Source organism: Pseudophryne corroboree, chromosome 10, assembly GCF_028390025.1.
Source record: "Pseudophryne corroboree isolate aPseCor3 chromosome 10, aPseCor3.hap2, whole genome shotgun sequence".
NCBI lineage: Eukaryota > Metazoa > Chordata > Amphibia > Anura > Myobatrachidae > Pseudophryne > Pseudophryne corroboree.
In genome coordinates this window covers 305,987,058-306,003,575 of record NC_086453.1, presented here as the reverse complement: position 1 = coordinate 306,003,575, position 16,518 = coordinate 305,987,058, and the positions used below count along the sequence as shown (strand labels likewise).

Here is a 16,518-nt window from a genome sequence, read left to right as displayed (position 1 = left end):
CAGGGAACTAGACAATTTATTGAGGCAGTGTGCCCCCGTTACCAAATACCATCTAGGTTCCACTTCTGTAGGCAGGCGATACCGAGAATGTACACGGACGTCAGAAAAAGACTCACCAGTGTCCTAAAAAATGCAGTTGTACCCAATGTCCACTTAACCACGGACATGTGGACAAGTGGAGCAGGGCAGGGTCAGGACTATATGACTGTGACAGCCCACTGGGTAGATGTATGGACTCCCGCCGCAAGAACAGCAGCGGCGGCACCAGTAGCAGCATCTCGCAAACGCCAACTCTTTCCTAGGCAGGCTACGCTTTGTATCACCGCTTTCCAGAATACGCACACAGCTGAAAACCTCTTACGGCAACTGAGGAAGATCATCGCAGAATGGCTTACCCCAATTGGACTCTCCTGTGGATTTGTGGCATCGGACAACGCCAGCAATATTGTGTGTGCATTAAATATGGGCAAATTCCAGCACGTCCCATGTTTTGCACATACCTTGAATTTGGTGGTGCAGAATTTTTTAAAAAACGACAGGGGCGTGCAAGAGATGCTGTCGGTAGCCAGAAGAATTGCGGGACACTTTCGGCGTACAGGCACCACGTACAGAAGACTGGAGCACCACCAAAAACTACTGAACCTGCCCTGCCATCATCTGAAGCAAGAAGTGGTAACGAGGTGGAATTCAACCCTCTATATGCTTCAGAGGTTGGAGGAGCAGCAAAAGGCCATTCAAGCCTATACAATTGAGCAGGATATAGGAGGTGGAATGCACCTGTCTCAAGTGCAGTGGAGAATGATTTCAACGTTGTGCAAGGTTCTGATGCCCTTTGAACTTGCCACACGTGAAGTCAGTTCAGACACTGCCAGCCTGAGTCAGGTCATTCCCCTCATCAGGCTTTTGCAGAAGAAGCTGGAGACATTGAAGGAGGAGCTAACACGGAGCGATTCCGCTAGGCATGTGGGACTTGTGGATGGAGCCCTTAATTTGCTTAACAAGGATTCACGGGTGGTCAATCTGTTGAAATCAGAGCACTACATTTTGGCCACCGTGCTCGATCCTAGATTTAAAACCTACCTTGGATCTCTCTTTCCGGCAGACACAAGTCTGCTGGGGTTGAAAGACCTGCTGGTGAGAAAATTGTCAAGTCAAGCGGAACGCGACCTGTCAACATCTCCTCCTTCACATTCTCCCGCAACTGGGGGTGCGAGGAAAAGGCTCAGAATTCCGAGCCCACCCGCTGGCGGTGATGCAGGGCAGTCTGGAGCGACTGCTGATGCTGACATCTGGTCCGGACTGAAGGACCTGACAACGATTACGGACATGTCGTCTACTGTCACTGCATATGATTCTCTCAACATTGAAAGAATGGTGGAGGATTATATTAGTGACCGCATCCAAGTAGGCACGTCACACAGTCCGTACTTATACTGGCAGGAAAAAGAGGCAATTTGGAGGCCCTTGCACAAACTGGCTTTATTCTACCTAAGTTGCCCTCCCACAAGTGTGTACTCCGAAAGAGTGTTTAGTGCCGCCGCTCACCTTGTCAGCAATCGGCGTACGAGGTTACATCCAGAAAATGTGGAGAAGATGATGTTCATTAAAATGAATTATAATCAATTCCTCCGCGGAGACATTGACCAGCAGCAATTGCCTCCACAAAGTACACAGGGAGCTGAGATGGTGGATTCCAGTGGGGACGTATTGATAATCTGTGAGGAGGGGGATGTACACGGTGATATATCGGAGGATGATGATGAGGTGGACATCTTGCCTCTGTAGAGCCAGTTTGTGCAAGGAGAGATTAATTGCTTCTTTTTGGGGGGGGGTCCAAACCAACCCGTCATATCAGTCACAGTCGTGTGGCAGACCCTGTCACTGAAATGATGGGTTGGTTAAAGTGTGCATGTCCTGTTTTGTTTATACAACATAAGGGTGGGTGGGAGGGCCCAAGGACAATTCCATCTTGCACCTCTTTTTTCTTTTATTTTTCTTTGCGTCATGTGCTGTTTGGGGAGGTTTTTTTGGAAGGGACATCCTGCGTGACACTGCAGTGCCACTCCTAAATGGGCCCGGTGTTTGTGTCGGCCACTAGGGTCGCTTATCTTACTCACACAGTCAGCTACCTCATTGCGCTTCTTTTTTTCTTTGCGTCATGTGCTGTTTGGGGAGGGTTTTTTGGAAGGGACATCCTGCGTGACACTGCAGTGCCACTCCTAAATGGGCCCGGTGTTTGTGTCGGCCACTAGGGTCGCTTATCTTACTCACACAGTCAGCTACCTCATTGCGCCTCTTTTTTTCTTTGCGTCATGTGCTGTTTGGGGAGGGTTTTTTGGAAGGGACATCCTGCGTGACACTGCAGTGCCACTCCTAAATGGGCCCGGTGTTTGTGTCGGCCACTACGGTCGCTAATCTTACTCACACAGCTACCTCATTGCGCCTCTTTTTTTCTTTGCGTCATGTGCTGTTTGGGGAGGGTTTTTTGGAAGGGACATCCTGCGTGACACTGCAGTGCCACTCCTAAATGGGCCCGGTGTTTGTGTCGGCCACTAGGGTCGCTTATCTTACTCACACAGTCAGCTACCTCATTGCGCCTCTTTTTTTTTTGCGTCATGTGCTGTTTGGGGAGTGTTTTTTGGAAGGGCCATCCTGCGTGACACTGCAGTGCCACTCCTAGATGGGCCCGGTGTTTGTGTCGGCCACTAGGGTCGCTAATCTTACTCACACAGCTACCTCATTGCGCCACTTTTTTTCTTTGCGTCATGTGCTGTTTGGGGAGGGTTTTTTGGAAGGGACATCCTGCGTGACACTGCAGTGCCACTCCTAAATGGGCCCGGTGTTTGCGTCGGCCACTAGGGTCGCTTATCTTACTCACACAGTCAGCTACCTCATTGCGCCTCTTTTTTTCTTTGCGTCATGTGCTGTTTGGGGAGTGTTTTTTGGAAGGGCCATCCTGCGTGACACTGCAGTGCCACTCCTAGATGGGCCCGGTGTTTGTGTCGGCCACTAGGGTCGCTAATCTTACTCACACAGCTACCTCATTGCGCCTCTTTTTTTCTTTGCGTCATGTGCTGTTTGGGGAGGGTTTTTTGGAAGGGACATCCTGCGTGACACTGCAGTGCCACTCCTAAATGGGCCCGGTGTTTGTGTCGGCCACTAGGGTCGCTAATCTTACTCACACAGCTACCTCATTGCGCCTCTTTTTTTCTTTGCGTCATGTGCTGTTTGGGGAGGGTTTTTTGGAAGGGACATCCTGCGTGACACTGCAGTGCCACTCCTAGATGGGCCAGGTGTTTGTGTCGGCCACTAGGGTCGCTTAGCTTAGTCATCCAGCGACCTCGGTGCAAATTTTAGGACTAAAAATAATATTGTGAGGTGTGAGGTATTCAGAATAGACTGAAAATGAGTGGAAATTATGGTTTTTGAGGTTAATAATAATATGGGATCAAAATGACCCCCAAATTCTATGATTTAAGCTGTTTTTTAGGGTTTTTTGAAAAAAACACCCGAATCCGACAAAAAAAATTTGGTGAGGTTTTGCCAAAACGCGGTCGAACCCAAAACACGGCCGCGGAACCGAACCCAAAACCAAAACACAAAACCCGAAAAATTTCAGGCGCTCATCTCTAATTGAAACATGTTCTGACAGTCTGGACGAGTGATGCAGTGCCATGAAGCACAGCGCCTAGAGTAGAAATGAGCTTTACCAGTCAAACACGTGACACTGGGGATGTGCTGGGAGTCTGTTCAATAATAATTTGTTTTGGTATTCTATTATATATGTATTGTTGAGAAGTTTATTGTGTGTTTAGAATATAGCATGTTTAAGTAATTGAGAAACCATTTTTTCAATAGTTATCGCCAAAGAGATTATGCAACAGTTAGGATAAAGAAGTCTGTTTATCTACTAGAGAGAATCATTGCTTATTGGCTGTCTACTATCATATTGCTAACTGTAGTCATATATTTGTAATATGTCGTTTGTGCCAGATTGCCTGTCATTTGTATGGTGATAATTATTGTCTCCATACTTTGGGCCTAATTCAGAGTTGCAAGCAAAGCCAAAAAGCACATACTGTAACTGGGAAAAACCATGTTGCACTGCAAGTGGGGACGATAAAACAAGTGCAGAGAGAGTTAAAATTGGATGGGATGTGTTCAACCTGAAATCTAAATTGCAGTTTAAAAATAAAGCTGTCAAATATTTGTGGAATATATGCAAAAGCAGCCCTTATAGACCCTGCAGAAAAAATAAATGAATATATATATATATATATATATATATATATATATAGCAGTGAGAGAGGATCCGGCACTCAAAGGACTTAGATGTAAGCAATTAGCTGGTTCAAGTAAATGAGCTGACAGCGCAGCATCGTGAAGTCAACGTTTCATTTATTTAACATAAATTTCGTCAGGACAAGAATAACATACATGAGGAAACATCTTACCTTAAATAACCCACCACACAGACCATCGTGTGCGCTGCGTGTGCTTCCTGGACGGGGCTTGATGACGTCACCACCCAGCGACGTGCGCTCTCCAGCGCCGTTTCCATGGTTACCCGCCGGAGGCAGACGCAGCACTGAAAACATAATAATAAAAGGGATTTCAACTGTTAACATTTCACCAATAACGTAAAAAATGAAATATAAATAAATGTGCAAAACACTTAGAGGAAGTGTTTGTGCGGTAGAGCATACATGTACATATTTTATAATCTGACAAGAATATATATAAAAATATGCAATATAAAGGTCTAGTAATAATACATTGAATAATCAATCAATAATTACACCTAGATAATGGTGGATTAATTTGAAAACAAGAGTTTTTTTATGAAAAGACTACAAAAAGCACCCCAGGTTATTAGACTCATTTAAACCGTACGGTGACAGTGTGCGGAGCTCAAAGATCCACCGGGCTTCCCTGCGTAGCAATAAGGCTCCCCGGTCACCACCCCGTATATTGGCCGGAATATGGTCGATGACCTTGTGTCGTAAACTGGCCAATGTGTGATTTGCTTCACGAAAGTGGCGGGCGACCGGTTGTTCCTGAGGAGTCCCTGCTTTTTGTAGTCTTTTCATAAAAAAACTCTTGTTTTCAAATTAATCCACCATTATCTAGGTGTAATTATTGATTGATTATTCAAGGTATTATTACTAGACCTTTATATTGCATATTTTTATATATATTCTTGTCAGATTATAAAATATGTACATGTATGCTCTACCGCACAAACACTTCCTCTAAGTGTTTTGCACATTTATTTATATTTCATTTTTTACGTTATTGGTGAAATGTTAACAGTTGAAATCCCTTTTATTATTATGTTTTCAGTGCTGCGTCTGCCTCCGGCGGGTAACCATGGAAACGGCGCTGGAGAGCGCACGTCGCTGGGTGGTGACGTCATCAAGCCCCGTCCAGGAAGCACACGCAGCGCACACGATGGTCTGTGTGGTGGGTTATTTAAGGTAAGATGTTTCCTCATGTATGTTATTCTTGTCCTGACGAAATTTATGTTAAATAAATGAAACGTTGACTTCACGATGCTGCGCTGTCAGCTCATTTACTTGAACCAGCTAATTGCTTACATCTAAGTCCTTTGAGTGCCGGATCCTCTCTCACTGCTATTGGACTTTTTTATCTGGCACCTAGGCACTAATATTGTTGGCTGTGGACCCTTGGAGTGCCAGTCCTCACATCACCATATATATATATATATATCTATATATATCTATATCCTATATCCTATATAATAGCCCAGATCTGTGACTTTGTGCCTCATTTGCTAATGCTGGGTGGAGTCACAACACTGGGCGGAGTTAGTCAAATGAGTCACAGATCTGGGCAAATCTATAGGAGACTAGGAGCAGAAGCAGATGGTATGGGCATGGTACAGTGCATACCTCCCAGCTTTCTTCAGGCAGACAGGGGTGCATACCTCCCAGCTGTCTTCAGGCAGAAGGAGGGACACACGTGCGGCAAAAAGGGGCATGGCCAACGAAAATGGGGCATGGCTTCGCGGGAGGACCTGCAATCGCGAGCCACGTTTTCGTCAGTGAGGGGGCATGCCCAGCTCTCTGTGAGCTGCTGGCATGCCCCCGGGGGCAAATTATGAGTCCGGGGGGCCCAGGGCACCTGAGACAGGGGGGCCCTATCTCATTGCTGTGCCTGCTGTGGGTTTGGGGGCGTGGACTAACCGTGCCCCACGTGGCCACGCCCCCTTATGCAAATTCTGGGATTTTTTTTAAAATATTTTTTATATGGGATTTTGGCCCCTCAGCTAGGGTTAAATCCAGAGGGGGTGGTCGCTCCCCCCTACACACCCACACAGGCAGAAGAAAGCGCAACACCACAGACCTGCCAACACGCAGCAGCGTGTGCTGACTGAAGCACAATGCTGCTGCTGTTGCTGGAAGGACAGGGGAGCTTCAGAGCTGGGACAGAGCTACTCCAGCCGGGGGGCCCCCTAAAACTGTGGGGCCCATGGTACGTACCCCCTGGGCCACCCCCTCAATCTGGCTCTGCTGCCGGACCCCCCTCCTTAATCCGTAGCCCCTGATGCCCCCTCTCCCTCTGTCTCCACTAAATAGACGCTGTGCGCATGCTAAGCAGAACAGCGAGTACAGGAGCTTCCCAACTGTCCTCCCCCCCCCCCCCCCCCCCCCACCGCGGGACACTGCGGCCCGTGGGTGGGACAGTGGGACAGACCCCCAAAAATGGGACTGTCCCACGAAAATCGGGACAGTTGGGAGGTATGGGGGTGTGTGAGGGGGTATGCCATACAGACAGACGGGCACTGGCTCACTGTGTGCTTGACCCCCCACATCAGCAAACTCAGCAGGGTCTCTCTGGCGCAGAGGAGCGTTACTTTCTGGCACACTACACGCTTCTTAGCTGCAGTTTTGTAGGGCACCTGCCGCTGTGCAGGCTCCGTACTGCCTCTGTTATCTCCAGCCCCGGCAACCCCACCGCTAGCTGCAGCGCTGCCGCCCGCAGTGAGGTGCGCCCAGCTCCTTCACACACTTTAGCCGGCGGCCAGCGCGGCAGAAGTCCGCGCTGCTTGCAGGCTCTGACCCCCTCCTCCCTCCAGCCACAGTGTCTCCTGGGGGCTAACCAGTCCCTCCCAGTCTCCCCTTACCACAGTGTTCGGCAGCCGCGAGGTCCGCGCCGCATGCATGCTATGACCCCCTCCTCCCTCCAGCACACTACACGCTTCTTAGCTGTAGTTTTGTGGGGCACCTGCCGCTGTGCAGGTTCCATACTGCCTCTGTTATCTCCAGCCCCGGAACCCCACCGCTAGCTGCAGCGCTGCCGCCCGCAGTGAGGTGCGCCCTGCTCCTTCACACACTTTAGCCGGCGCACAGCGCGGCAGAAGTCCGCGCTGCTTGCAGGCTCTGACCCCCTCCTCCCTTTAGCCGCAGCGTCTCCTGGGGGCTAACCAGTCACTCCCAGCCTCCCATTACCACAGTGCCCAGCAGCCGCGCGAGGTCCGCGGTGTGTGACTGAGGAGTGGGGGGGGAGGGATGCGGACGGGCAGAGGAAGCAGGACTCCAGCCTGAGTCAGCCATGCCAAGTCTCCACCAGCAGCAGATCCCAATAGGTTGGAGTGGAACAGCAGCAGCCAGCAGCAGTGACTCCGGAAAGACACATATGTCTGTCACCACTGTGTTGTCCCTAATACCAATCTTTCCCATGCCCTGTGTTCTGTCATGTCCCTGTCACCTTTGTCCTTGCCGTTTCACCCCTGGCCTTGCCCTGTCAGCCTTATCCTGGCCCTTTCACCCTTATCCTGGTCCTGTCACCCTTATCCTGCCCCTGTCACCCCTGTGTTTGCCCTGTCAACCCTATCCTGGCCCTGTCACCCCTGTCCTGGTCCTGCCGCCCCTACCCTGGCTCTGTCACCCCTATCCTGTCCCTGTCATTTCTGTCCTTGCCCCGTCACCCCTGTCCTGGCCCCGTCACCCCTGTCCTGACCCCATAACCCCTGTCCTGGCCCCATCACCCCTGTCCTGGCCCCGTCACCCCTGTTCTGACCCTGTCACCCCTGTCCTGGCCCTGTTACTGCATACCCTCCAACTACCTTTTTGGCAGGTACAGTACCCGCTGCGCCTCCAGACCCCTCCTCAATGCACCACACCTCCGCATCTTCCCATCCACCACATGCGGCACTCCACCCCTCCCCCATACGCTGTGCCTTCAGACCCCCTACACCACCCGCAGCTCCTATTCCCCCGCCCCTCCACCACCCACAGCACCTCCAGACCCCCTCCACCATCCACCCCCATATATGTCTCCCCCACACCTGCCCCCCCTCCACCCGCAGCATCTGCAGACATCCTCCTCCATCCACGGTCCCCCCCTCACCCACCCCTCCCATGGCACCCCCGCACCTGCCCCTCCACCACCTGCAGCACCTTCGGACCCCCTTCCCCATTCGCCGCACCACCCACACACGCCCCTCCCCCACCCGCGGCGCCTCCGGACCCCCTACCCCAACCCCGGCACCCCCGCCCCTTCTCATCCTATAGCACCTCCGGAACCCTTCACCCATCCGCTACATCCCCGCACCTGCCCCTCCCCCACCCGTGGCACCCCTGCCCCTCCCCTACCTGCAGTGCCTCTGGACCCCTTCCCCATCTGCAGCCCCCACTCATCTGCCCCTCCCCCACCCGCAGCACCTCCCGACCCTTCCCCATCTGGGCCCCCCCCCCCGCATCCGCCCCCTTTTCCACTCGCAGCATCTACAGACACCCTCCCCCATCCGCATTGCCCCCCGCACCCGCAACATTCTGTACATCATGCCCTGCAGGTGATATTCACGCCGTCGCAAGGGGTTGCGCCTCCTTCACCATCGCACGCCCTTTCATTGTGCAATATTTAACCACTAACAAAGGAATGCAGGTAATACTCCATATAATAAAAATGTTGAACCCCAGATAGGCATGCAAGGGTTAAGGGGGCGTAGTCCCTTGCGACAGTGTGAAGAGCGCCCGTAGGGCGCGATGAAGCATCTAGTATATATTAGTGATGAGCGGGTTCGGATCCTCGGGATCCGAACCCGCCCGAACTTCACCTTTTTTTTTCACGGGTCCGAGCAACTCAGATCCTCCCGCCTTGCTCGGTTAACCCGAGCGCGTCCGAACGTCATCATCCCGCGTTCGGATTCTCGCGAGATTCGTATTCTATATAAGGAGCCGCGCGTCGTCGCCATTTTTCACTCGTGCATTGGAGATAATCGTGAGAGGACGTGGCTGGCGTCCTCTCAGTTTCTATGTTCAGTGGGCTGCAAATTGTGCTGCAAATATCTGTGCTCAGTGTGCTGCAAATATCTGTGCTCAGTGTGCTGCAAGTGCAAATATCTACGTTCTCTGCCTGAAAAATGCTCCTTATCTGACTGTGCTCAGTGTGCTGCAAATATCTGTGCTCAGTGTGCTAATTGCTTTATTGTGGGTACTGGGGACCAGCAGTATTATATAGTAGGAGGACAGTGCAGAGTTTTGCTGACCAGTGACCAGTGACCACCAGTATTATACGTTCTCTGCCTAAAAAAAGCTCCATATCTGTGCTTCATTGTAGTATATAGTAGGAGGACAGTGCAGAATTTTGCTGACCACCAGTATAACTATATATATAGCAGTACGGTACAGAAGTCCACTGCTCTACCTACCTCTGTGTCGTCAAGTAATCTATCCATCCATACCTGTGGCGCATTTCAGTTTTGCACAGTTTGCTGACCACCAGTATATACTATATAGCAGTACCGTACAGAAGGCCACTGCTCTACCTACCTCTGTGTCGTCAAATATACTATCCATCCATACCTGTGGTGCATTTCAGTTTTGCACAGTTTGCTGACCACCAGTAAATACTATATAGCAGTACGGTACAGAAGGCCACTGCTCTACCCACCTCTGTGTCGTCAAGTATACTATCCATCAATACCTGTGGTGCATTTCAGTTTTGCACAGTTTGCTGACCACCAGTATATACTATATAGCAGTACGGTACAGTAGGCCACTGCTCTACCTACCTCTGTGTCGTCAAGTATACTATCCATCCATACCTGTCGTGCATTTCAGTTGTGTGCAGTTTGCTGACCACCAGTATATACTATATAGCAGTACGGTACAGTAGGCCACTGCTCTACCTACCTCTGTGTCGTCAAGTATACTATCCATCCATACCTGTGGTGCATTTCAGTTGTGCGCAGTATATATAGTAGTAGGCCATTGCTATTGATATATTACTGGCATATAATTCCACACATTAAAAAATGGAGAACAAAAATGTGGAGGGTAAAATAGGGAAAGATCAAGATTCACTTCCACCTCGTGCTGAAGCTGCTGCTACTAGTATTGGCCGAGACGATGAAATGCCATCAACGTTGTCTGCCAATGCCGATGCCCAATGTCATAGTAGAGAGCATGTAAAATCCAAAAAAATAAAGCTCAGTAAAATGACCCAAAATCTAAATCAAAATCGTCTGAGGAGAAGCGTAAACTTGCCAATGTGCCATTTACGACACGGAGTGGCAAGGAACGGCTGAGGCCCTGGCCTATGTTCAAGGCTAGTGGTTCAGCTTCACCTGAGGATGGATGCACTCATCCTCCTGCTAGAAAACTTAAAAGAGATAAGATGGCAAAAGCACAGCAAAGAACTGTGCGTTCTTCTAAATCACAAATCCCCAAGGAGAGTCCAATTGTGTCGGTTGCGATGCCTGACCTTCCCAACACTGGACGGGAAGAGGTTGCGCCTTCCACCATTTGCACGCCCCCTGCAAGTGCTGGAAGGAGCACCCTCAGTCCAGTTCCTGATAGTCAAATTGAAGATGTCACTGTTGAAGTACACCAGAATGAGGATATGGGTGTTGCTGGCGCTGGGGAGGAAATTGACAAGGAGGATTCTGATGGTGAGGTGGTTTGTTTAAGTCAGGCACCCGGGGAGACACCTGTTGTCCGTGGGACGAATATGGCCATTGACATGCCTGGTCAAAATACAAAAAAAATCACCTCTTCAGTGTGGAATTATTTCAGCAGAAATGCGGACAACTGGTGTGAAGCCGTGTGTTGCCTTTGTCAAGCTGTAATAAGTAGGGGTAAGGACATTAACCACCTAGGAACATCCTCCCTTATACGTCATCTGGACCGCATTCATCAGAAGTCAGTGACAAGTTCAAAAACTTTGGATGACAGCGGAAGCAGTCCACTGACCACTAAATCCCTTTCTCTTGTAACCAAGCTCCTGCAAACCACACCACCAACGTCCTCAGTGTCAATTTCCTCCTTAGACAGGAAAGCCAATAGTCCTGCAGGCCATGTCACTGTCAAGTCTGACGAGTCCTCTCCTGCCTGGGATTCCTCCGATGCATCCTTGAGTGTAACGCCTACTGCTGCTGGCGCTGCTGTTGTTGCTGCTGGGAGTCGATCATCATCCCAGAGGGGAAGTCGGAAGACCACTTGTACTACTTCCAGTAAGCAACTGACTGTCCAACAGTCCTTTGCGAGGAAGATGAAATATCACAGCAGTCATCCTGCTGCAAAGCGGATAACTCAGGCCTTGGCAGCCTGGGCGGTGTTAAACGTGTTTCCGGTATCCACCGTTAATTCACAGGAAACTAGAGAATTGCTTGAGGTACTGTGTCCCCGGTACCAAATACCATCTAGGTTCCATTTCTCTAGGCAGGCGATACCGAGAATGTACACAGACATCAGAAAAAGAGTCACCAGTGTCCTAAAAAATGCAGTTGTACCCAATGTCCACTTAACCACGGACATGTGGACAAGTGGAGCAGGGCAGACTCAGGACTATATGATTGTGACAGCCCACTGGGTAGATGTATTGCCTCCCGCAGCAAGAACAGCAGCGGCGGCACCAGTAGCAGCATCTCGCAAACGCCAACTCGTTCCTAGGCAGGCTACGCTTTTTGTATCACCGCTTTCCATAAGAGGCACACAGCTGACAACCTCTTACGGAAACTGAGGAACATCATCGCAGAATGGCTTACCCCAATTGGACTCTCCTGGGGATTTGTGACATCGGACAACACCAGCAATATTGTGCGTGCATTACATCTGGGCACGTCCCATGTTTTGCACATACATTGAATTTGGTGGTGCAGAATTACTTAAAATACGACAGGGGCGTGCAAGAGATGATGTCGGTGGCCCGAAGAATTGCGGGCCACTTTCGGCATTCAGCCACCGCGCGCTGAAGACTGGAGCACCAGCAAACAGTCCTGAACCTGCCCTGCCATCATCTGAAGCAAGAGGTGGTAACGAGGTGGAATTCAACCCTCTATATGCTTCAGAGGATGGAGGAGCAGCAAAAGGCCATTCAAGCCTATACATCTGCCTACGATATAGGCAAAGGAGGGGGAATGCACCTGACTCAAGTGCAGTGGAGAATGATTTCAACGTTGTGCAAGGTTCTGCAACCCTTTGAACTTGCCACACGTGAAGTCAGTTCAGACACTGCCAGCCTGAGTCAGGTCATTCCCCTCATCAGGCTTTTGCAGAAGAAGCTGGAGACATTGAAGGAGGAGCTAAAACAGAGCGATTCCGCTAGGCATGTGGGACTTGTGGATGGAGCCCTTAATTTGCTTAACCAGGATTCACGGGTGGTCAATCTGTTGAAATCAGAGCACTACATTTTGGCCACCGTGCTCGATCCTAGATTTAAAACCTATGTTGTATCTCTCTTTCCGGCAGACACAAGTCTGCAGAGGTTCAAAGACCTGCTGGTGAGAAAATTGTCAAGTCAAGCGGAACGTGACCCGTCAACAGCTCCTCCTTCACATTCTCCCTCAACTGGGGCTGCGAGGAAAAGGGTAAGAATTCCGAGCCCACCCGCTGGCGGTGATGCAGGGCAGTCTGGAGCGAGTGCTGACATCTGGTCCAGACTGAAGGACCTGCCAACGATTACTGACATGTCATCTACTGTCACTGCATATGATTCTGTCACCATTGAAAGAATGGTGGAGGATTATATGAGTGACCGCATCCAAGTAGGCACGTCAGACAGTCCGTACGTATACTGGCAGGAAAAAGAGGCAATTTGGAGGCCCTTGCACAAACTGGCTTTAGATTACCTAAGTTGCTCCCCCTCCAGTGTGTACTCCGAAAAAGTGTTTAGTGCAGCCGCTCACCTTGTTAGCAATCGGCGTACGAGGTTACTTCCAGAAAATGTGGAGAAGATGATGTTCATCAAAATGAATTATAATCAATTACTCCGTGGAGACCTTCACCAGCAATTGCCTCCAGAAAGTACACAGGGACCTGAGATGGTGGATTCCAGTGGGGATGAAGTAATAATCTGTGAGGAGGGGGATGTACAAAGTGAAAGGGGTGAGGAATCGGACGATGGGGAGGAGGTGGACATCTTGCCTCTGTAGAGCCAGTTTGTGCAAGGAGAGATTGATTGCTTCTTTTTTGGTGGGGGCCCAAACCAACCAGTCATTTCAGTCACAGTCATGTGGCAGACCCTGTCACTGAAATGATGGGTTCGTTAAAGTGTGCATGTCCTGTTTATACAACATAAGGGTGGGTGGGAGGGCCCAAGGTCAATTCCATCTTGCACCTCTTTATTCTTTCATTTTTCTTTGCATCATGTGCTGTTTGGGGACTATTTTTTTGAAGTGCCATCCTGCCTGACACTGCAGTGCCACTCCTAGATGGGCCAGGTGTTTGTGTCAGCCACTTGTGTCGCTTAGCTTAGCCATCCAGCGACCTTGGTGCACCTCTTTTTTTCTTTGCATCATGTGCTGTTTGGGGATTATTTTTTAAATCTGCCATCCTGTCTGACACTGCAGTGCCACTCCTAGATGGGCCAGGTGTTTGTGTCGGCCACTTGTGTCGCTTAGCTTAGCCATCCAGCAACCTCGGTGCACCTCTTTTTTTCTTTGCATCATGTGCTGTTTGGGGACTATTTTTTAAATCTGACATCCTGTCTGACACTGCAGTGCCACTCCTAGATGGGCCAGGTGTTTGTGTCGGCCACTTGGGTTGCTTAGCTTAGTCACACAGCTACCTCATTGCGCTTCTTTTTTTCTTTCCATCATGTGCTCTTTGGGGACTATTTTTTTGAAGTGCCATCCTGCCTGACACTGCAGTGCCACTCCTAGATGGGCCAGGTGTTTGTGTCGGCCACTTGGGTCGCTTAGCTTAGTCACACAGCTACCTCATTGCGCCTCTTTTTTTCTTTGCATCATGTGCTGTTTGGGGACTATTTTTTTGAAGTGCCATCCTGTCTGACACTGCAGTGCCACTCCTAGATGGGCCAGGTGTTTGTGTCGGCCACTTGGGTCGCTTAGCTTAGTCATCCAGCGACCTCGGTGCAAATTTTAGGACTAAAAATAATATTGTGAGGTGTTCAGAATAGACTGAAAATAAGTTGAAATTATGGTTATTGAGGTTAATAGTACTATGGGATCAAAATGACCCCCACATTCTATGATTTAAGCTGTTTTTGAGGGTTTTTTGTAAAAAAACACCCGAATCCAAAACACACCCGAATCCGACAAAAAATATTCAGGAAGGTTTTGCCAAAACGGGTCCGAATCCAAAACACGGCCTCGGAACCGAATCCAAAACCAAAACACAAAACCCGAAAAATTTCCGGTGCACATCACTAGTATATATATATATATATATATATATATATATCTGTCCAAGGTCCGGCACTCCCAACTTAAAAGCATACCTGAGCCGGTGCCTTCACATAAAAAAATACAAGCAAGCACTGGTGCGGCACTCTGGCATACAACGGTCACAAACTGCAGGCGGACACGCTTTGTTCAATCAATGTTTCAATATGTGTAATATTGTCAATATTACAATGTAAAACAAACGACATACCTTTATAGTGGTGCTCACCAAACAGAAATGACGGCTCCCGGGCTGGGACTGCAAACCCGCCCCGTTGCATCGTAGTGCGCTGACGTCACAAAAATGAGACGTTACAGCTACAGACCAGGTTACCATAGTGACATGTAAAAGGCTTCAAAGAGAACAGTTCTGTAACATATGACATAGATTGTAACAAATGATAACAGGATAGAGTCATACAGCGAACGAAGCATTTAGTAATCTATATGTAATGATAACTATAACCATGGAAAAACACAGTACATTGGGGGTCATTCCGAGTTGTTCGCTCGCAAGCTGCTTTTAGCAGCTTTGCACACGCTAAGCCGCCACCTACTGGGAGTGAATCTTAGCTTCTTAAAATTGCGAACGAAAGATTCGCATTATTGCGAAAATACATCTATGTGCAGTTTCTGAGTAGCTCGAGACTTACTCGGCATCTGCAATCAGTTCAGTGCTTGTCGTTCCTGGTTTGACGTCACAAACACACCCAGCGTTCGGCCAGACACTCCTCCGTTTCTCCAGCCACTCCCGCGTTTTTCCCAGAAACGGTAGCGTTTTTTCACACACACCCATAAAACGGCCAGTTTCCGCCCAGAAACACCCACTTCCTGTCAATCACATAACGATCACCAGAACGAGGAAAAAAACGTGAGTAAAATTCCTAACTGCATAGCAAATTTACTTGGCGCAGTCACAGTGCGGACATTGCGCATGCGCACTAAGCGGAAAATCGCTGCGATGCGAAAAAAAATTACCGAGCGAACAACACGGAATGACCCCCATTGTATCAAATCACCGTAAGCTAGCAAAGGCTATATTTTCATTTACCCATATGGGGAAATAACATTTAAACGGTGAATCCACCGTGCCTCACATGTCAAAAGAAGTAAAGAACGGCCTCCCCCTCTCATATTTAAGGGGATACTTCGTACAGGCTATTTTAAATGTACTTGCACTATCTGTCAATTTTTATTGGCAGGTGATACTTTTCAACATCCTCATTCAGGCAAAACTTTTAAAATATTACATAATTTTAATTCAAATATCAAATTTTATGCCCTTGTGGCATGAGCTATATCAGTAAAACCGAGAGTAAATTTAAAGAACGAATGGGGAACCATAGGAGTGCCATTCGAGCGGCTTTGAGCTCCGGTACGAGCGATCAACCGGTCGCCCGCCACTTTGCAGAAGCCCATCACCCATTGTCCAGCTTAAGATATAGGATGCTTTTGTACTTGTTGAGTAACTCCCGGCCAGCACAGCTCCTACGGCTGACCGGGAGTTGCTCGTTGCTGCCCCTGGTCACAGCGGCTGCGTGTGATGTCACGAAACCACTGCGGCCTGCCCCCTGCACTGTCCTGCCAGGCCTGCGTTGGCCGGACTGCGCCCCCAAAACGTGAGCCAAATGCCGCCGTGCCGCCCCCTCTCGCCCAGCGCCTGCCTCTGCTAGGGAACGACGGCCTTTGTCCATCCAGTGTGCGCAGATGCACTGCGGCGCCGGCGCATGCGCAGTTCCGACCCGATCGCTGTGTTGCAAACAACTGCAGCGAGCGATCGGGTCGGAATGACCCCGAATATTGTTTTTAGGCCAAAAGGTTGCACCGAGGTGGCTGTATGACTAAGCTAAGCGACAGAAGTGTGTGAC

The 16,518-nt window shown here is 49.5% G+C and overlaps 1 protein-coding gene across 5 annotated transcripts in view; it reads right to left on the bottom strand.

Moving 5' to 3' along the window:
* Positions 1-16,518, bottom strand: part of LOC134966584 (uncharacterized) — a 178,983-nt gene that overhangs the window by 80,839 nt on the left and 81,626 nt on the right. For 2 of the 5 annotated variants that reach the window (XM_063943456.1, XM_063943458.1), the window contains exon 2: positions 14,862-14,940. The exons of the other annotated variants lie outside the window; for them this stretch is intronic. The gene's annotated coding sequence lies outside the window, so the exon portion shown is untranslated. The remainder of the gene's footprint in view (positions 1-14,861; positions 14,941-16,518) is intronic. 5 annotated transcript variants of the gene reach the window in all.